General features: G+C 40.5%; 1 long non-coding RNA gene across 5 annotated transcripts in view; it reads right to left on the minus strand.

The window, feature by feature from the left end:
- LOC119729309 overlaps positions 1-23,547 on the minus strand; it is a 69,305-nt gene that overhangs the window by 18,044 nt on the left and 27,714 nt on the right. For 3 of the 5 annotated variants that reach the window (XR_005271217.1, XR_005271219.1, XR_005271218.1), the window contains 2 exons: positions 19,031-19,178; positions 7,284-9,444 (listed from right to left, as the gene is read on the minus strand). This is a non-coding gene — a long non-coding RNA (uncharacterized LOC119729309). Of the gene's footprint in view, positions 1-3,699; positions 3,787-5,821; positions 6,044-7,283; positions 9,445-19,030; positions 19,179-23,547 lie in introns of those variants that run through there. The other 2 variants (XR_005271220.1, XR_005271221.1) reach the window with 1 other exon arrangement.

Raw genomic sequence — 23,547 nt, forward strand, 5'->3', positions numbered from 1 at the left:
AATTGAAACCTCCACAGCCATAAGTTTCCTGTAATGTTTCCAGAATTTTGTGAAAGTACAAAATAAATTGAATTCAGCCTGATGATCATGCAACTTCATCCTGGGAGTTCGCAAACAGGGACTAGAGCTAATGTGCTTCCCGAAGCACGGATATCAGCCTAAATTGCCGTTTTATCGGTTTTTTTTTAATCCTGACTCGTACTGATCACAAGCTGCGCTAAATGTGGCTGAGATCAGCAAAAGAATGTAAGAGAAAAAAACTATGAATATTTGATATTAAGACCGCCGAAACATTACAAAAAATAGCCGTAAAGACAACACATGAAACAGTAGTTAATGCCCGTAGATTAATCCATAAAAACACTCAAAAATTCACCACAGCAATAGTGTTATTTATTGGCCTCCGTACTCTTTAATCCACGGTGGAGTATCTGGCTGAACACATATCTTTACACAGGTGGCACTGCTGCTATAACAGACCAAAAGTATGCAGTATCAATACAACATCCACAGTATCGTGGTGGTTTAAAACCTTCCCAGAATTCCTATGTGTTTATATTGTTTTTTATGTGTGTTTGAAAAATGAAAAACTTGAAATAACTCAACAACAAAATAAGTCAGGAATATGAAATTTGAGAATTAGAGATAAAAAAAAAATACACTGAACAGGGCTGCAAAGATTTAAAATGTAAAACAGCTTTTTATTTTTTTTCATAAAATGACCCCTACTGACCAATAGGTGACCACTGGCCAAATTCTGTGAACAAATTTTGTGAGGCTTGGTCTAAAGAAACAACTGACCAAGGTTTACATCAATTGGGTTAAGACTGTGGGAGAAGAAGCATTTTGTAAATATTCATTAAATGACCTCTACTGCCCCTTTAATGACCAGTGGCCGGATTTTACGAACATGGCTAGGTAGGGCATGTGACAAGGTTTAATTTGGCCAAGTTTGTTTGAAATCGGCTGAATGGTTTAGGAGTTATGGCCATTTTTATATTGGTCACGTGACCGTTTGCCCGAAGAAAGAAAGAAAGAAAGAAAGAAAGAAAGAAATCGGACGATCACAGTATACCAGCGTGCTTCGCACGGCTGATATAAATAGTCTACATGGAGCCAGCAAGGTCAAGTTGTAAAACAGAGCCGCTGATTGTTCAACTCACAATACAAGACATGGCAGTCAATTCCCCAATATTAGTATTACTTGCAAACGTCTTGAAGTTTTTTGGGCTGCATTTTGTTTTTATAACCCACTGCGTATGGAGTTCACCAAACTTGTTCCGTATTCTAAACTGGGACAACCATTTTTAGGACACAGAGATGTCTTCTTTTCAGCAGTTTTTTCCTCTCTGCATTGGCGCAGCGCGTCACATCCACAGGGCACAATAATTGCTCATGTCGAGTAATGCTCCAAAACGCCCCAAATTTTCCACGCCAGGACACTCCAATATCAGCGTCACAATGCCCGGGTCCTGGAGATATACGGACCAGGGCTTGATTTGCATGATGACCAATTGTAAAAAGACCTTTTACCCGAGGATGGAAAAAAACGGACCAACTCTTTTGAAAAACAAAATAGCGACAAAACAAGACCCTAGCGGAAGGGAGAACACTTCCCGATATTGCAGGATCCAGAATGATTCCCTACGGCTGGGCTTTAAAAAAATGAGGCAAACTATAAATCTGTGAGCCTATGAACACAATTCCGCCCAAGACGAATTAACCGAACGTTTCCTACTTGAATAATATATTAGAAAAATCGTGGCATATCATTGGGATTATACCACACATCGAGCCGCTAGCTGCGGCTTAAATGCTGAGACACCCAAATTAGAATCAATTCACTTGTACACAGAGAAGTGGAAAGTGGATCAAACTCAAATTGGAGGGTTGACGGAGATCAAATGTTGATAAGACTTTTTTGGTAATTATATGTGGCCGAGGTGAGGTGAGGTTGCTGCCCAACGGGCAATTCAAACCACCAGCTCGCAATGCTATTGTTCCCTGGGCTTGTGGTTTGATCAAAGTTTCTTTCAAGCCCCAGCCAACGAACTCCATGATATACATGAGCGTTGTAATAATATTCAAAAGTTCAGACCGGCTTGCGAAAGGATTGGCATATCTTAGCCCCAGGGGTAGCAGGGGAGCCCAGGAACGTGCCCCGGCTTAAATGGGTAGAAAAAAGTTTCAATAACTTGGAAGTTCAAGAATCTACTGCAAAAAGGAAAAGCTTTTGACCTTGTTTGGAGGCTTTAGCAGTGTGTTTTCGCTTGCTGCCTGCTTTGACTGTCAACATCAACTTGTGGGGTCAGCCAGCTGTTTGATGCGCGCGTGCCCAGACTTGCCCCTGGAAGCAGGGATCAATGTGTGGCTGCTCAGCACAGAAATGTGCTTGGCAATGAAATCATTTGCTTAGCAAGAACAGTCAGCAAAACAGGTTACCAATCACAAAACAGGTTACCAATCACAAAACAGGTTACCAATCACAAAACTCAAGTGATGTAAACTGCATGGAACTGGTACCCAACCGACTTTTCATGGGCATAAACGTTTGCCCAATCAAATCTGCTTATTAGCAAGTGCCATGAAAAAAAGACCACGGCAAAATTTCATGGAACTACAAAGCATAAACTACTCAAAGCAAACAGACCTTTATCATGCTGCCACCATTTCAGTCATGTGCCATGTATCCAATAACATTACTGAATGATAATGGGTTTTTGAGCAAAAAGGAACCAGACTATTTTTCTTTACAGCCTCGCTTTAGTTACGTTGATTTGAATGGGAAAACTCAAGATGGCCGCAACATGATAATGGTCTATTGAGGTGCTTAACAATAAGCATTTTTTTCTTTTCACAAACTATAGATAAACATCTGTAAAGTAACGTAATCTTCTGTAAGACGATAGTCATCACATACAGCCAGGGAAATACAGTATCTGTTGAATTTGCATTTTACCAAATGAATCCACAAAAGTTGTCTGTATTATACTTGCCAAGTGTCCGTGGTCAATCTAAGCACCCATGCAGCTGCTTCAAAGCACTTACTGCAAGGAGCCATAAAAAAATCTCTGATCTAACTCCTGAATTTGACAGCATCCCATATTTAGATACGGCTCAAATAATCCCAAGAGCCTCCGCGAAGCCCAGGATATGAATATTCATCTATCTCTCAAGGGGTTCCTAAAAGGCCTGTGTGCGCGTGGATGACACCAGAGAGAGGGATGACACCAGTGCGCACAAATCAAACTCGTGGACCAGAAAAATGAAACCTTGTATTCATGTCCAATCCTGCCTCGCCTAGGTTACCTCCTTAAGAGAACCCGGGTGCTATTTCTTCCCCCTTCTCACTAACGGAGGGGAAAACATCTAATCTGGTGCATTTCTATTTCCTTATTTCTTTCAGCCTGCCGAGGGTCCCTCTTCTGATCCGTTTTGTGGGTAACACTAGCCCCAAATTGGGTCAATAGCATCAGAAACTCCAGCAGCAATAATCATTGGCTCATTTTTCATATCCTGAGGGTTGTGTATTGAAGACTCGCGTGCTGGGATTGTGTTACACACCACACTCCATCCCATCGGCCCCAAAAGCAGCACTTTTCCCCTCTGCACTCGGTCTGTCCCTACTTCTCTTGTTGGCCTCTCTCTTTTTTATTGGGCCTTTGATTGGGGGCTTATTGTTCATTAAGTGCACCTCACCTGCGCAAAATGCTGGCTGTCCAACCCTGGCGCTCTGCGGTGATGGCGGCAGTAGCTCTGAGCTTGTGCGGCTTCCCTTTCTGACCCCTTGCCACAAGAAAAGAACGTAGAAAAAGAAATAACGTATTCTGACAAAAAGTTCTGAGGATGTTTGTTTTAGCTGGAGGGCGATACACTGAGGTGTGGAAGTGTGAAAAAAAGGAAAAACAGTGTGGAAGGATTTCCAATCGATTGGTGGTTGTGATTTCAGTTGTGTGAGGAGTACTTGCATTAATAACACCATGCTGGCCAATGGTGCCCTTCTCCTCTACAGATCAATACATGTTGGCAGCTTTCGGGATTTTTGTGGTGGTTACTTCCTCTCTTTAGAGAACTGTCAGACCTTTACCTTTTTGCACTTGGCTCATTTTCTGTGATACATATTTTGTCTCTTAGGCTGCAAGTCATATTTGTAAAACAGATTTCTTGTAATCATCACACGTTCAAACAAATTGAAGGAAACAGTCATTCTTAGTCCCAATGTTTACTACTGTCTTCACCTAATGTGAAGACAGATATTTAAAAACAAAACAGTTTTTCAAACTCTCAAACAATTGTCTGCATTTTTACTCAGGTGTGCAGGCCTGCATTTTTTCTATTCAATGTTTCTAAAAACACATTAGTTGTTATCTTTTCAGTTTCAGTTTCTTGTCACATTTCAAAAGCCCAATTATGCCTTTGTCTCAATTATTTGCACAATATACTATCCTCTGTAGTTCACTGTACTCCACATCCATGAAGTTGCTGGTAGGTTTTGCTTTTCAAAGCAAATGAATTTGGATAACATGTATTTCGTTTTCACAAAGACAACAATGCATTTCACATGCCCCTGGAAGCCAGCAGGAAGAATCGTAAACAAAATTATATAAAGTTCTGATAATTAAGCTCTAGAAAATCAATGAAAAGTACTTCGGTGGTACTACTGTCTACTGTCCACAAAATAACTCATCAGGAATAATAATAATAATGTGCGTTACTCATATAGCACTTTCCACCAAAAGCTAGGTCTCAAACAGACTGGGACCTGCAGGGCTCTGAAACGTGCAAATCTAAATCATGCCAACTCTACTCATTCTTTAGCCAGCAAATTTCTGCAAAAAGTCCACTGGGCAAAGAAAAGGTCCTCAGCATTTCACCAACCAAGTTGGCAGACTCACTTCAATTTTTAAAGGAGACTTTTCTTCAATATTTCGAACATGAGAGGGAAGTCAAGTGATTTCAAAATGAGGCTAAAGACTAGACTGGTACATGTCCAACCATGGTCCAACTATTTGAAAAGACCTCTTTATTCAGTGTCATTAGTCTGGTGGCTGACTATGGAGAAATGTGAAGTAAATAGAGACTAGTTCCCAGTTCATGCCACATGTTTCTGAAATTCTTTTGCCATGGTCGATTGATGCAGTACTGAAGCGGTGTTAGACTGGTTGTTTCAGGTGCCAGTCTATTTTCTTGTATTGCATGTTTTAAATACCTTAAGTTTTGAAACTCATACACAGTATTGAGAGTTCCAAATTTTCGGACTAGGTCTCAAAGCGCTTCACATTTATTACCCCTGTTCATCAGGCCATGAGACCACTTTTCTGTAGCCGAGATCAGCGCAATCTGGTCTCTACCCTCACAGGTACCCATTTACACTCCTGGGTAGAGAGAGGCAATTGTAGCAATGTGTCTTGCCCAAGGACACAAGCAACATGTCCTCATCAGGATTCGAACCACTGGACCATGGCACCCCACAGCTACTTGTGTATCACAATGCTTTCTACCTCTGGTATAGGTTTAATCAAACATTCGCCTCAATTACTTCTACAAAACAAAACTGGTTACCATGGGAAAACCGACTGGGTGCCCTGTGCCTCTGCTTTATCACACCTTCTTCAAAGACTGTCTAACACATTAATGAATAAAGGCGCTACATGTCTGCAAAAGCACCCTATCAGGTAACATAACAGTATTTTGGGATTTGGCAAGAACACAAATCCTGGTGTGAAGGATCTGTGACCGACACACATTTTCTGAAAACAGGAATCAGATATCAAACAGGGACAATAAAGAAACCTAGTTTCATAAAGGAAGTGCCACATACCTGGGACCATTCTCAGCACTTCTTGGAAACGGAACTCTTCTTTCACTTTACACAGATGACACCAGTTCTCATATTTGGGTGATATCCAGCTGTACCGTTTTTTTAAACACCTGCCGAGTGGTAGAACTGTCTGTTCTTGGGCACAGCTGAAGCCACACAGGCCAAAGGTTAAGAGGTTAAAGTTCAGCTGCATGTCTGGCTTGTCAGGTGGCATCACTGCAGCTGTTCATGTGGAGAATCAAAGACAGGCTTGTTCAGTATGATGTCTGGTGTCAAAGGCCAGGGAAGCTATGTACAATCATGGAGGAATAAAAACACATCCGCCATGGTACAACGTAGTTCATATCTTATTCAATTGATAATTTCAGCACTTCTTTGTGCATTGTGAGTGACTTTTGATATCCAACAAGACTTGCTCTAAGTTATCATTTCTTCTCTTTTTTTTGAAAGGGGGGGGGGTGCATGTTAGAAGGGTGTTGACAGCCTTGCTGAGATGCAGGTCAGGAATTGGGACCAGTTTAGACACAGAGCAGGGAAATAGTGCTCTATGGTTTAGGAGATTGTTTACAGGTTCTGAACAGTTACCGTTGTTGCAAAAGGATGATCAATAACACAGGTCACTCTCAAGCATGCCAAATTGTAACACGTCAAGAGTACGTCAAGTCACATGCTTGTGCAACCCTTAGAAATGAAGTCAACATCAATTGGCTGTCACACAAAGTTAACAACTGACTTCATTCGCTGATTGACAGATCAGTGTACACGGCATTCACATTTGGACAGGATGGCTGTTTGAAATCTTCAACTGTGTGACAGCTAAGACTTAGTGCTACAAGACGCTCAGAATCTCCTACGAAAATCTCAGGTGGATTAGGGACAAATCCTACTGGAACTGTTTGTTACTGAGTGTCATGAGAGCCCTTTCACCCTAGCTGCAGATGGGGATGTATTTTTCCAGCTCAAAAAATGTAAATTGTCCCATTTTTTTCTGTCTTTCTTGTCGTTATTGAAAGGGTTTCATAGTCAAAGAACACACCTAATGTTCAGGCACATGCAACTGGGAACTCCAAAAAAGAAGAAATTCTAAGACTGACAATTTTATGCAGTGTATTTCAATTTTTTATAAGTCTAAAGTGAAAAACAAGGAAAATCTGCTGATCTGAGGAAAGATACATGCCTGCATGTACATTTACATGTTTCTTGGGAAAAAATGTCTACAAGCCTTTAAGTTATTTGAAGTCACTTATTCAGAGAGTCCGCAGATCAACAAATATAGTTATTTGATTATCTGTCTAGCCACCTGTCCTGGCTCCAAGGTACAAAAATAATCTCTGTCTGACCACCGAAAAATTATTGCCAAAAAGTTATCACCTTCCTGGCAACACTAGCAGGGTACGTCCATTGTGACTATTTTGACAGTTACAATGTATATGTCTCAATAAAGGATATACAGATTCTCAAATTCAAATCACATGAAATTTATTCTGATTATATTATAAGTGTAATTTGAGCATTGTTTACATTGGTCAGTTAGGAACATTAGCATGCATGGCAACATGTTTAAATATTGTTAGGCATTTAAGCATATATGGTAAATTTTACTTGCAAGGATGGAGATTAATCTTTACACAAAAATAAAGTTTAAAAAAATTAACTTGACGTTAAGTTATATTTAAAATTGTGTGCTTTCAACAATTATGAACAACTTGTGCAAATCACAACAGTGGCTGCAATATGCATTCATTTTGTTCCTATTCTATCAATTACTGGATGTTCTATTGGGTCTGTGCAAGTGCTTTAGAGGGCAGTATGCCGTGAGACCTTATGACAGCCAATTGAGGGCGCATGGAACCAGTTCATACACATCAAACTCAGGCCCTACATTTGTACATATCTATGACACACTGTTCATGTGACTTAATCTTAACTGTGACAAAATTGTCACATATTCATATGAGAGAATTGCAGCTGCAGAGCGTGTCTCCACATAACTGTAAGGAAGGCCTTTTCACAGTAGACAAATCTCTGGGTTGACGCAGGGTTGAAAACATGCAGCATTTAACACTTGAAAATGTTCAACCCTGCGTCAACCTTGAGATTTTCAACCCGGGTTGAAACTCTCGCCAGGGTTCAAAACAGTAGTGACCAAGTGAAATGAGCTCGGTTGACATTAAACAAGTGTGTAACAATGCGGGGTTGAACGCAGGGTGAACAATCAAAAACTCAACCCGGGCGGCACTGGTTTTGCCCAGGGTTGAGTTCAACCCAGGTTGAGAGGCTGTAGTGTGAATAGGCCTACCGGTCTGATACAGCTTCAAAAGTGGGTGATGCTGTACACAGACCCAAAAGTCAATTCAGATGATTGTCAATTATTAACCACTGTACATGTGGTTCAATGAAACACACACAAAATTATACAAGCAATTCACAAGATTATTCATAAGTGAAGAATATAACATTTTAAAACAAGTGAACAATAAACAAACTAATGAAGTAAAATGCATAATCGTATTACAAAAATAAATAAACATCCTGAATTAAATGCATGCAGAATAAATAAAAAAGGGGTGTGCATCGGAACCAGGTACCTAGCACCCAACCGCGAACCGGTTCCAGATTATGGGATCGGGTACCCGTAACCAACTTTACCAATTACTTAGTAATTTTTCAGACAATGAAAATAGAAAGGTTTTGAATGCCATTTGTGGGGGATTTCAAAATGAAAACCAAGCTACATGCAAGCCAAAACAGATTTCATGTTTATGTGCATTTTAACGCGCGACAGATGACGCTCGCGAAAGTTGCAGTATACATCGTTAAGCTTTAAAGTCCTTTAGACAACTTCCGGGATTTGAATTTTGGGGTTAAAGGATTCTTTTTACGGGTACCCGGGTACCTGTGTTTGACTTCAATAGGGTACCCGTTTCCTGTACTACCCGTAAATGCACACAACGGGTCACTGGTTCCAATCTCACTCAAGTCAGTTTCTTTGCTCCACAACATTATACAAAGCCTGAATAAATCCCCATCATCTAATTGGTTGGTTGTTGATCACGTCATTGAATTAATCATCCAAATCCACAGTCTGGTCGCACAGCTAAAATAGAAGTTTTATTCCATGGTAAATAAAACTTTTTATTGCACAGTCACATGATGCGACTCTGACCAATCAGATGACGAGGATTTATTCTGGTGATGTATAAAACAAATAATGAATTTCATATTCGTGCAATGGAAAGAATGATTTTATTCGGTGACGGATGGAATGTTCTTCTCGTGGAATGGAACATTCCATCTGTCACCTCATGACATTATTCTTAACACTGCACTCCTAAACATTCATTATTTGTATACTGTTGAACCAAATATATATAACAATACTGGCTTAAAAGCTATGATTAGTAAAATGCCAACAATATAATGGTGTTAACTGTAGGAGTGCAATGATGGAAGAAATAGGAACATGTCTTAAGTTCTGTATAATCAGTTCATGTTTTAGTTAGAACAAAATTCATGCAAAATATCAGGCGTTCTTTTAAGCAGGGCCTACCGGGTTCTCACAATCTTCTTCTTCATCAACAGCAACATAAACACACTGTGCTATACCAGACCACCAGCCCAACCTGCAGATGAAAACAAAAACATAAAGAATAGTTAGATGTCTTTGATCAAAAAGGTTGTGATGTATTGGGCAAGGATTGGGGAAGTGGGCGTTTCACCAGAAAAGTATCTATCGAGGAAGGGGGTGGGAGAGTTTGTACTAGGGGGCTGTTCGTAGTACAAACTTCATACCAATATTATACAAAAAGAAACACCAAGGAAATGCAAGTGGTCCATTTGACCCTCTGGTGCATCTGTGGATATTGTAACTACCAATATGTCCATTTACCAAACAGTGAGCTCCTCACTGCCCCATTCTGCCACCTCCTCCCCCAAACTTCCACCTTTTTCAATCACCCAGTTCGTGAGCTGATATTCAGCAATGATTCATCATCCCGCCTCTCGATATATGCAACAAGAAACTTGAGCATGGCTCCTTGCTGTGTCAATACCCTCTGTTACCTCAACCCCCTAGCTCCATGTTTGCACGCTCTGAATAATCTGGTTTATTTTTTACCCTTATGCATCCAGCAACAGGAAGTTAGATTCCCACCTCCATTTAATGAAAAAATAAATCAACTTGGGGGTTACTCTTAATGCAATGCCAAATATGCTTTTAAATTCCCCCATGTTCCATGAGCTCAGGTGGACCATATCGGTGACTGAAAATACAAATGCAAGCACCTGTATATAAACAGAAAAAAATGAGGAATACCCTTAATGGCTCTGGTTTGAGTACCAGCCACATATATGTTTATTGGAAGGTTTATTGAAAATCTTACAATTTTGTTGAACTTAATTTGGTCTATGAAACCTTCTTCAGATCCTCAATTTTGCAGAGGCACACTGATGGGGAGGGAATCCCAAAACCTACAAGAAGCAGGCAGGCAATGCAACTAATTGGTCAGTCTGGGTGTCAAACCACGGTTGTAGAGGTGGAAGGCAAGAAACGTACTCCTAACCCTAACCTGAGCCTCCAAGTCAAGAAGTCCATGCAACAGCCATAATCCACCAAGATGGAAGACCTTGGATCAGCCGGAGTTGTGACCTCACCTCCAAACCATCTCATACAGCCTAATTTTAGTCAAACGTTTGTGTGGAAAGTGGCTACTCTTAACGAGGGAGCTCTAAAAAATATCTAGCATCTTTGCAAAATATTCTGTCTCTCATAGTCCAGATAGGCAGGTAGTCAGCAACACCTTATCGTGCCAAGATAAAGGTCCTTGACTTGGCGGACGGATACTGTAGCATGGAACTCTGCACTAGCACTTCATCAACCACTTGAAAAAATAACGACAATAACTCTAGGTTCAATGACACTGGCAGCACCTTCTGCAGTGTACATGTATATTATGTTGATCAAATACAATGCCTCTCTCTTGGAATAACTTAGAACAACCAGAAACAGCAAGCCTGCAGTCAGGCCATTAGGAATAATATGCTTAACCAAGTGTAAGTCTAGCTGTTTCATTTTAGCTAGCCCTGTGCATGGCCAGAGTCAAGCCATCTGATAAAACACTTCAATCTCGTCCACCTCCGAGACAGAGTAACTCATTCCGTGGAAACAAAAGCTGACCAATTACTGATTCAATATGCCACTCCAAGCGTGCTGGATGATACTGTTTGTCACCGACCGATGTATCGCGCCTCAGTGGTGCATGAGCTACCTCTTTAATGACTCTCCGTGTAGCATTTACAGTTTTTTGGGTGCTCAGGGCATTAGCAAGCGCAACGCACGGTCAAGATGTTACACGATACTCAAACCTGACACACGTGCACGCACGACACGTTACACATTCCACAACATAATTACAACAAGTCTCTTGTTTCTATCAGTAGTTGGATTCTCCGCCTGCCATGACTGATAAGAACCCCGTATGTTGAACAATTCAGTAATTAGAATTAGGCCGGGTGTTTGTATCATTTTTCTCTAGGTTAGGAAACAAACCTCTTCAAACCACTGACACATCTTTTCCCTTCCAATGGACAGAATAAAAAATAAAAAGACAGCCTCTAAACATCAATATGATGAAAATAAAAACTTCGTTCCTGGGTAGTCTTGTCAGAATCCCCCCTAGCCAGGAAACAAACCTGGAACCAAGTGTTTCATTTGTATCCACTTCATGTTGATGTTCGCTGACGGGGTACAACTTGAGATGAACAATCCTGAAATGGACCAAATCTCAGAGCATCACTAGTGCACCTGTTTTCACCTAGAGCTACAAGTATGCAGGCCACTTCACAAAAAAAGTGACTGCTGGAAATGTATCAATTATGCAGAAATTAAAGAGTAATGAAAAAAGTCAAAAAGATGTCCCCAGGAACCTGCTGACGACAAACAAAGCAGAACTTGTACCTGGAAAGTTGTTTGGAATTTTGGTCAGAGATTTTGCTTGGGGATGCACGTTTACAATGTTCATGTACTGAACACTTGGTGAAAATATTTTTAGAAATTCCTACTTATCCACTTCAGTGCATATGATTGTTCCACATCTGCGAGGTATTGAAAAAGGAGGATCATCTCACTACGTTTCGCATGCCAGTACCAACCCTAAAATATAAAAAAGACCCAGATCTGAACTTTTCACCTACCAGTTTGTGACTCACATACTACTAACCACAAAACATCACAACCCCTAATATCCAGGGCATTACAAACCTCAAGACAATCATAATAAATGACCACTATTTCTATGGCAATTATTCTGCATCTTTACTCATCGAGATGAAGATTTTTACTCATCATGACCAATACTAGACCAAAACCAACGCAGATGGCTGAGAGAGCATGCAGCCACAAGTATGACGCACTGGCCGCAGTGTGATGCAGTATCCAAATATTAGCCTGACGTAAACTGATTTGTCATGACTTGACAACATGTCGTCATTATGTAATACGAAAGTAAACTATGCCTGATTGACATGGAACGGTCAGAATGCATTACCTAGGATTTCATATTCTTAGTGAACATACTTTATCTATTCTCTTTTTATTTTACCTGAACAAACAGCCTTACATTCAATTCCTAATAAAATTTGCTGTTTTCTCCCCATACAATTTAACCCAGTGTGTCTATGAAAAATGTGAAAGGCCTGATTCGATCATGATTTGATCATCTTAGAAGGCAAAAATTGTGTCCATTGAACAAAGATGCTTATTTTTTTCTTGAAACAATCAAAAGGGCTTGTTAACACCTGTCATCACAGAGCACTGAACCCACCAGACCAATTTAAGAATTACAAAATAAACTGATCTTGCACAAGTGCAACGAGTTGAATAAGGGCCATTTGATTGGGTCATCCGTCATCTTTCCATTGATGAAATATGCATTTCAATTTACATACTGATAGAATGTGGAAAGTGGGGTCCCCAGTCCATCGTGCAATGATGCATTATGGAGCGTTGGATCAAACTTTTTCTGCGTTGTGGGGGGGGGGGGGGTCATGCACTTATATGGGAGGGGAGAGCATTGTGAGAGAGGAGGTCATTGCAGGAGGGGCATGGACTGATTTCAGTGTCACATTGACAGGAAATTTACAGACAACCACAATTATTGCAAATTAGGAAACATCTATTGGCATGATGGCAACACTCAAGATTTTTGGGAAAAAGGTTTTTGATTTTCATAAGCACGCTTTATGTTTGTTGCATGAACCCTCCTATGCAATATATTCTGTGTCAAGTTGTCCTTTCAGTCAAAATCAATCAAGTGACTGTTTTCAACAGTTAAGAGCTCCCAGCCTACATGAAGCAGGATCGAATGGCTGTGACTGTTTATGTAACTTGATACAGCTACATGTATGCTTTGACTGTAGGTGATTGATAAGCCAGCTGTGCTAACTTAGGTCTGCTCTTGTCTGTTGACTGAATTTGACTAGTCACAGTGCTTGCTTGATCTGACTGTTGGTGACTAGCCTGTGTAAAAGGCATGGCAGGGGTAGAGGATTGATGTTTTGACTGTCTGCATGTGACTGCACAAACAGCAGGAGGGCTAATTGAAGGCCAATGGGCTCTGTGCGCAAACAAGAGAGGGTGCTATTAGACTAGTTTTGAGAGCTCCAGTGGGGGAAACACTCTGTGCGCGTACCTTTCCATGTACATGTACATATACGAATAGCGTGAAGTATGCACAACTTGCTTTATTATAAATGCGCACAAAGCCCTAGTGTCTTCGTGTGAGCGTCGGACGTCGTCAGCAATACATTTGACTCACTTCTCTCCCAGTGGTCTCCCCAACTCTCCCTTTCGTGACATTTGAGGGGTACATGTGCACACTGCACAGAGCCTATTCACTCGGATGGCCTTCTCCTTAAAGCGACCTGATTCTAAGATTTCATCAACCCATGCCTCTCATAATCTCCACCAAGATGGGTCGGATTATTGCCTCAAATTGAATCTGAACTCTGCCATTTTACATTAGAGGTTACAGATTTGCTACATCCCCTACAAACTGTTACCTACATGTATGGCCATCCATCAAATTAAAGTAGTCCCATAAATGAATGGCTGCAATGCATTATGCTTGGATATCCCAAGCCTCTAAGCTTTCAAGACCAAATCCCATTTATCCTCATCGAACCATTTGGTTTAAGGAATTTCTAAATGAGGCAAAATTGAGTAACTCTTTTTGTCAGGTAAATATACATGCAAAACAGGGTATGAATTGCTGTCCTGTTAATTGAAAGCAATGCACCTAAACCAAATGACCAGATTTTAATAATTTGTTTTGAAGTGTTACAATAAAAAAGAAGGGTGAATATGCTTGCAATCTGTGTTGCCAATTATGCTCATTTAGGAGTTTTTGTTCATCCCTGCATTGAAAATTTAGGAGTATGTTAAATCTGCGATAAAAATGAACTCTTTGGAATTGAAGTGTGCATCTTTTGGTACTCTGTCACAATACTTTCTAAAATACAAATTTAGATGCCAATTATCCAGCTGCTCAGGTGCATCAGAGAAAAATGTATTTTCTTTGAAAACCGGTTAGGTTCGCTTCAATGCAAATGACTCAATCTATACTGCAAGCAGAGTGCACTTAAATGCTTGGTCTCCAGAGAGAGGTTGCAGCCAAGCTACATCCACATACCCTTAAATTGCTTGAAGACGGAGTGATTACTTAGACGCGTATTGCCTTACCAGAGAACTCACTTGGTGAGATCTTGGGTGGGGAAACATCAATCTACATGTACATGTTGGCTGGAAATAATGGGTTATTTGAACCAAAGATAGTTATTATTTTTTTTTTTTTTTTAAAGATCTGAGTGATTTTATGTACATTTTAATATTGCATTTTTCCTTATTGGGCCATCTGAGAGCTTATGTGGAAAATTTCACAAACTTGATGGATGGGACTCAAACCTACAACCTTTTGATTACTACTATTCACTAGTCCACTGAATGTTGATGGATTACTTGTTATTTTGAACAACTAAATAAAAACAATAAGAATAACTAATTTTAAACAAAAAAGAGGTCATCAAAAAGTCAAGATTAATCAATCAAACGATCAACAATCAACCAACCAATTTTGAAGTATCCTATAAAAAAAAATTGGCAATCTGCGCATATTCAATACATGAACATCAATAAATGAAACATTCCATGGTAAAACTGATATTTCTCAATTCCACTCTTAAGAAGAAATTTTGAATCTCAATGCAGCCAAAATTTGAATACAATCACACCACTTCCATAACCAAACACAATCCCTGAATCCCACAGCTAGGTAAATTTCTAATGCTGCATATAAGCTCATGATATTAAATTTCCCGGAATTCATTTCTTATTAAATAAGCAGCTACTGTAGCTGCACACGCATACAAGCCACAGTACAAATTTGCAGAGATTCCCTGAAACAGACCCTGGTGATGTGCGTGACTTTTTGCAATTTCCATTTTTATGCAAGCAATCAAGAGACACGGATTTTTCCTGCTCCAGTCACAGGGGCACCGGGGATGAGCAGAGCACCGGTTACCGAGACCGACGCTTTGTACATGAACACACAATGTGTCATCAAGGGAAGGGTTTTCCAGTCCCACCATTATGATGATCAATGTTGAGTCCCCAGCAGTGACGACGAGATGAGACACAACAAATCCAGAGATGCCTCTAGACTCCGTGGGTCACATGAACTAATGAATCGGTGTACGGTGCGTGTCATTACAATCAGTGATAACCGGTTCACATGTAGATAGTGAGGAGTCGCTAGCGCTGCTGATATGCCCCTTGCCTACGCATGTATACACACGGCCTCCCCCTCGGATTCAATGTAGATTGAGCTTTGCTTCTGACGTGCCGAGCCGCCGCGGCTAGGGGGATGTGACTCACGACCGATCACTGAACACCTCATCTTTTGTTTCAAGTGACTGAGCATTAGCCTCGTTAGGCTGCACTAATTGCCTAATAGGCCAATTGATTTAAGGGGAGCCCTGATGGCTTATCAAATTTGAGGAATTAATTAGGATTGACTGAGCTCTAGCATTCGCTTACAGGTCCATGTATACAGGTGATACGTGATAGGGTGGATAATGTTGGAGGTACATGTACATGTAGGGTTTGTAGACATGTGTTTGATCAGCAATTTGGCTGAGAGGTACATCACTGCTCTCCATGCAAATAAATTCAATTTCAATCTCAGACAAGGCCACTGTGTATGTGATATTCTTCTGAATATATAGGCTATACGGTACACATACATGCAAAATGCAAGGAGCTGACGTTATACAACTACACAGGTAGACTCCGTGTAACAGCAGTAGACATGGTGGACTAATGAGGGCGCCTGTGATGGACACATTGCATGCATGTACCGATTCTTGTGCACAGAATATGCAAAGTAAAAGGGACACGCGTCCCAGAAAGCTCCCAATTGGGCTACTGAAACTGCCCTGCCTATTACTCACTGTAACGCCCGAAACCGCCCTGCCTATTACTCACTGTAGCCATAGGCGTCGCCAGGATTTTTTCTAGAGGGGGGCAAAATTTTTTTGGCCAAAAAATGCTTTTCTCAACACATTCTCGATTTATCAGTTTTAGAGGGGGGCAGGGACATTTTGCCCCCCCCCCCCCAACTCATTAAATTTACACCACTTTGTCTTCGCGCCTCTTTTTCTTTTTTTCGTTCTTTTTTTCTTCCTTTGTTTTTTGTTTTTTTTGTTTTTTGCTTTTCCGGGAGGGAGGGGGGGGGGGCAAGTGCCCCCCTTGCCCCCCCTCGCGACGCCCATGACTGTAGCACCCAAAACTGCCCAAGCACTCTATGGTTTTATTGATTTTTCAGTGAATAAATACAATGTTATACAATGTAGTACAGGTGCTAATGGGTTTAAAGTAGGATGACATAACATTCCTTTAAAAAGTTGGCCGTTTATGTGTTACTGTTATTATTGCAAGAATGAATTTCTGGGGGTCAAAACTTTGACTCTCCAAAATCAAGCTGTTTGGGTAAAACTTGTGATTTCTGTCGCACATGTTCCACCAGTGCGTCACATTTTGCGGACGTGCGAAAAACAACATGTGTCACACACACAATGTGTATCGTATATATTCGTATATATACTCTTATTTACGGCAAACAACCAGATTTATATCTCGTCTTTTCCCAGGTTACCGGTAGCTTCTTCTCAATCAGACCATTAAAATAGGAAGAGTCAACAATCTACAACATAAAAATTTGGCGATTTCAGGAGGATGTGCCCATTTAATTTCACCTGAATGTGCAAAACCAGAAGCATCTTCTCAGAGGAGTGCCTGGGGTATAGTACCAATAGCATGCAAGTGGCCATCACATCTCTGTCTTTTTTTTAACCGTTGAGGTATTTGTGCATAGAGCCCATAAAATGCTCTACTGGCCAATCTGATCTATAGTAAGCACCTAGCTATCCAATCACATCTCCCCTCCACAGACAGGTGCACAGCCAACTGATATACAGACAGTTTTATAATTTGTAACACATAAATGCATTACATCCAATATTGATCAGCCTCAACAACTGAACAAGCCTAGACGCCAAATATTGATTGGGCAGAAAAAAATTGAAATCACCAAGGATAAGACTAAGGATGTGCGTTTTTGGAAGCAAGAATGAAATGCTACTAAGCAGTGGCCATCAGAAGGATATAACAGAGCTTACAACTGTTTGAAAATTCTCTCCCATGCAATGTATAGATCTCTAAAAAAAAATCCTTCAAGAGGTTTTGGAGGATTTTGCAGAATCAAGGAAATATGGGCCGATCCTCTTTGACCAGATTCCCTTTAAAATGGATGTACATTTTGGACATAAAGAATAATAAACCATTGTTTTTTTTCTGAACCATGGAGGATTTATGAAGGAATCAGGAAAGATTCTAGCACAAATAAGCCGGGATTAATATTCCTGGCACTCTACAGTTTCCCACAGATGAATGAATGAAGATGGGGACATTATGAGCCCAAAATCTGCATAATACTCCCGGTTTAACCCAAAGCTTACTAACTCCATCAAAATCCCCCCCCCCCCCCTTTGGGGGGATTTCAGCGGACTCCTGCTGGTTTGACTAAATTTTGGAGTTCAATGGAATTGGGCCGGGGGGTTGTCATTTGTCATTTAAGCCATGTCAATGAAAATCTACCAACACCAACATTAACAGACTTTAACGGATTTGGTCATGAAGCATTATATGAAGTAGAGTGAGTGATGGATTTTGTTGGAGATGGTGTTCTACTTAGTAATGCTAAGTAGGGAGTTAGGGTTAATAACGCTAAGTGCCAGTCTTCATGAAGTCTGAAACTCCATACAACAGTTGCTCAAACACCATGCCGACTAATACACAATACATTATCCTCCTCCCATCCTTGCATTGGAGATGGATGAGAGGACAGTATACATTTCCAGTGTCAGCTGAGAAGCCACGCTCCTGATGGTTCACAGCCCTACTCCATCAATACATCCCCATTAAACCCATCCTGTCAATGCTTGTCCCAACTATCCCTCCTTCGCTGCCCGCATCCAAGAAAGAATGTAAACACCAAACCTAACCCCCAAAAGCCTCAAACAACAATCCCCCCCCAATAAATGAGCTCAGCGTCTGGGTCACGAACACTTCCTAATCATCCCCACGTTTGCAGCCCAGCACTCTGTCCATAATCGAAATGGCCTCGTTAAGCGCTCTCTTTTCTGCCTGTTAGTATCATTTCACTTCCCACAAGGGTCGAGCACTGAGAAGCTAGCTTTCAGGCTGACAAGCCCACTTGTACACGTGCAGACCCTCTTATTACTGGCAAATATTTGTTGTTAGATTGAGCCCAGGAAAGTCCATTCACAGTCACAAGCACAGAGAGAGAGAGAGAGAAAGACACCCCTTCCTCCCATCTGATAAAAATCAGTCAGAAAACAATTACTTCCTCATATCTTCCCTTCCTCCCTCCCTCCCTACTCCCCAGTCTGCCTTTCTCTTCAGCTCGTGTCTCATCTCAGCCTCTCGCTCTGGTGACAGCTTGGCCAAATATTCTCGTCATTGGCGGGAGCGCAATGATGACACACTTAACGAGTAATTTGCGCTTTTAGCATGCGTCATGGCAACAAATGACAACATCCTCAGAGATAAAGATAAATAATCAGAGGGTGACCTACTTCTTCTTTTTTTCCTTCAAGAGTCAGTAATTGTTCCTCCACAATGAGTACACCAGGGAAAGACAATGGTAGGCTGCAAGCATCTGAATGGACTGGGGTCATGTGATCTCTCATCCAGGGTGATGCTCCTCCATCGTCATGATGATACCTGATGCAGCATAATGATAAAAAAGACCCCTGGAGTAAATATTTAATCAGCTTAGTAATCAATAAGGAATGCAGGAGCAGGCTGAAAGAAAGCGGCGTCACCAACTACGTGTTCCTCAAAGAAAATGACTAAGATATTAATCACAGAACTGTGATTTAGAAATGACTTATGAATTAAACCACATCGCTGTATGGGAAGATTTATGGAAACAGTTGTGGTGTAATTCTATATGTACCTTCTTGTTGGCAACCATCCAGCATTACTCATCAATGCGGTATCATTCTCACACATCTGCTTTTTGTCAATGATGCCATTTTCTTAAAAGGCATCAAAAACACAATTTTCTCATCTTAAGAAATCATAAATCAATATGGAGCCATACATGTTTATTCCTTAGTTCTTGGTCAAAAGTGGCTTTTCTTTAACCTAGTTGTACTCACTGCAGCCTTGTTATTGGATGGGCTTGCAAAAAATGTACGGAGGATGAAAACTTGAAGATAACTTAAGAGCATAATTAGTCTTTCAACCACCTGCTTTAAAAGTAGATTGAGCAGAACTCTGTGTACATTGTACAATGTACATATTGGTTCAGAATGGGTTTGCCTTTCACAATCAATACCGTCTTGTAAAAAAAAGAGTCTTTCTCTCACCAGATGCAAAATACTGAGGTTCTCAGGATTTTGGGACAATAGCTGGCACAATGCTTACACCACAGTGACAGTGTGCTCAGAAAAAAAGGCTGTTTATAAATAAGGGAATAATCATGTGCTTGGCTGGTTTTATTATCAAGTAAGTTAGGGGCCTGGACACTGATCATTTCGGCTCGGGCCATTATCGGCGACCAGGCCCCAAGCCAGTTTTAAACGTACTTGTTTTATGCCGGTCAAGCACACATTTATTCCCATTCATAAATACTTTTCGGCCAGAAAGTCAAAACAAGTCAAAAATTATAAATTTCCAATGATTTTGTTCGAAGTTTTACTTCAAAACCCCTCTAGCTACCGTATATTTATGGTATGTGCCTCGCGCGAAAAGTACAAAACAGTTTCCTATGAAGATTGGCGCGCGGTGCATACTACAGGATGTGGCATAGAATACTATAAAACCAGTCGGTGTTTTATCAACCATTTAGAACCACCCACATGACGGGCTCTCGACCACTAGGAATGGGTATGTCTTAGGTATTTGTGAATGATGAATAAATATCAACTGTTTGATCCAGCATGTAAAAAGATAACTACCTAATTTCAACGGTGACAAGCCAGCATGATCTTTTCCACCACTTTTGTGCAGTCAAAGAACAAAGATTTGAAACGGATGCAGCAATATTTTCTTTATTTCTCAGAGCAAGTTACATACTCTCTAAGGAAAATAAATAAAGGCAAGATACTGAGAATTATAAAAGCAAGAAATTAAGTCTGTCTCCCTTTGTTATTGGGAAACATCCCTCTTTGTTGCAATGCAGATTGTAAAACCACATTCTTTTTTGGTCGCATAAAATGAAGCTCCGTAGATCTTTAATTTCAATGCTTTATTTTAGAATCCAACTCTGAATGGCCCTCTTGAGACGGACTTCAGAAGAAGACAAAAAATGAAATTCCCAGGAAGCGGTGGTGATAAATCTCCCTCATAAAACCAATATAAGGGGATGCAGTCAAGGCGAAGCCTTTTAAGCATTTGGTGCACTGCAAAGTGATACGCAAGGCAGTGTATAGTTAATAAACAAAAAGGGATTTTATGTGGCTACGGGATTAAAACAAAAAAAGTCCAGAATAGGGGAGGAAACATAACGGCGCACGTACACTGACATTTGCCAGAGCAATCTGTATGCGAATCACTTATCGCGTTAATGGCACGCGGAGCAATCAGAGACACAACACATCGAGTTTGTCATCTGCATGCGTGAACGATCCTCGCAAACTGGCGACAGTGCACACAGGCTGTTGACAATCAACCTGCAGTAATGATTTATTGATGGCCGGGAACAGCTTCGTGCCGGGTTCGTTAAAGCGGTGTGTGAGCGCGGTCGGTGGACTATAGGTGTCGCACTTCACTTCTCCCAATCAAACTGAAAGCTGGAGATGCAGTGAAGTATATGCACAGGCTTTCACACAGGCTATACACTGTGTATACATTGTATACATTGTATAATTATGGAGTGATAACAAACACACACCAATTAGTTTCAAGGCAACTGCATTAGACAACTACTCTTTATTTAATTATGAATGCACTGTCCATTGACTGTTCAGAGAATTTCTTGTTCAATACATTACCATGAATGATTAAACCTTTTAATTTTTCACTTTTTTATAAACCTTTGAAAAAATGAATTTTGTATATCATATCTATAATATATATTTCAGTTTTGAATGTTTGTCCTTCTTATTTTCTGCAAAAACCACGACAATAACATTAACTACACGTACGTCCAGTCAGATTTTCTCTCATTTTTTACAAGAACTTTTTTTCATGAATTTATTTTTAAAAACAATGTTGACCTCCAGTGCTTAGTAGTTCCCCCCCCCCACCCCCGCCTTCATTCAAGTCTTATTGTGACTGCACTAAAGTAGACAATAATTAATGTAAATATGTTGCAGTTGAACTCAACATCATGCGCATATTCAAATATTGCAGTATAATCCGCAATACACTAGCTACAATGCCAATAAGATGAGTTATTGCTGGAATTCTTGATTAGACACACAACAAAAATACTGGTGATTAGAGATGATGATGGTGGTGATTAACAAAAGCACAATTCCACATCATTGGAACAATTTAATGGGTTTGCTCCAAACTTTGCAGTTAAAGGCAGAGAGAAGGGCAGTCTTCAAACGAAATGAACTCCACACAATTAATCATGAAACATCAGACACTGCACTTTATGACCGGCTGTCCGTCACGCTACTGCTAATTGAACAGAGGTCGTTTTTGTTATGGAAATCAGTCGATGGCGGTAAAAAAAAAAAAGCCTGAATTTGAGAGGAATTGATCCAGGCATAAAATTATATGGTTTCAGTTGTGGAGGTACCCTCATGAACGCAGGAGAAGGAATATGCCCGAGAAAATAATTGGAATCATTGGGGCGCGACACCCATGATTATTTTTCCGGTGTTGTAAGCCTTGCAGTGCCGGGATATTTTTTTTGGGGGGGGGGGGGGGGGGAAGGGCGATCTGCAGTGTAGGTTCTCTTGTAATATATTCACATCTGTTACCATGGTAATAACCATATGGTGGGCTTAGCTCTTCATATAAAAAAAAATATGTAAACATGAAAGTAGACAAATAATAGCACAGTTCCGCTTGGGGTACCGCATGTATTAGGAAAAGCTCCCTTATGGTACAGATCATATTCACTGCTGGCAATTATATGTACATGCGTAGGATGCAAAGTTCTCAAACTGCATTATTTTCAAACATTAATGCAGATTCCTTAACCGTTTTTTCTGATTTACAATAGACACAGGGGATATAGGATGGAATGGACTTAAAAGCTTATTTAGATATACATGTACATTCAGCTTAATTCAATCAGTTTTCCGGCCGACCACATCTTGTGAAGATGTTGATTGGGGCTCAATCTACCAAATCAGAGAGAGATTATTAACCCCCTTAATCTTCCTCACTACATGTTGATCGGCCATTGATGCATGTTGGAATGACATTGAGAGGAAAACAAGCAAACAGTGAGCAACTTGAAGGGGAAGCATTCTAAACATTAATTATCTTAAACTGTTTACCTCCAAAGCAGATAAATGTTTTTGTTGTCTGCCTAGATGACTTGCAACAAAAGCGCAAGGTTTGGGGTCCGTTTTCTCTACATTGTTCTAGAAGGACTTCCTGATCAATACGTAGTGGAACTGGCTCGGTCCAGTGTGCCGACATTGTCCCTTGTTTTCTTTAAACAACAGTATAAAAAAAAGAAGAAGAAAAAAAGATGGATCATTTTTTGTGCGTGACTTAGCACAGCTGTACAATTCAGAGACAGTAACAATGCTTGTTTTTGTAACCGTGTCAGAAATATTAAAATATTGATTTTTTTTGTTGGGGGGGGGGGGGAAGGATGGCCTCAGTGGAGATGAATGGGAGGTATCTTTTGGCAGTATGTAACAGTGTAATGAAGGACCCTGTTAAATGCAATGATGAAGCTATCAGACACATGTACCCTGGTAAAGTTACTGTAGATTGGATAAGCATTTTGAATATTTCTTAAATGGGATGTTATTAAAACAATTTAAAAGTGGGTAAAATACCCAAATCCTTTTTTTAAATGAAAACAGTACATACAGTACTTTAGTGTGCATAGTGCAGTCTGTGTGGTTTTACGGTCACTTGGTGGCAGATTTGTTAAACGATGGTTTTATCT

This window comes from Patiria miniata, unplaced genomic scaffold (genome assembly GCF_015706575.1).
Source record: "Patiria miniata isolate m_02_andy unplaced genomic scaffold, ASM1570657v1 HiC_scaffold_20, whole genome shotgun sequence".
NCBI lineage: Eukaryota > Metazoa > Echinodermata > Asteroidea > Valvatida > Asterinidae > Patiria > Patiria miniata.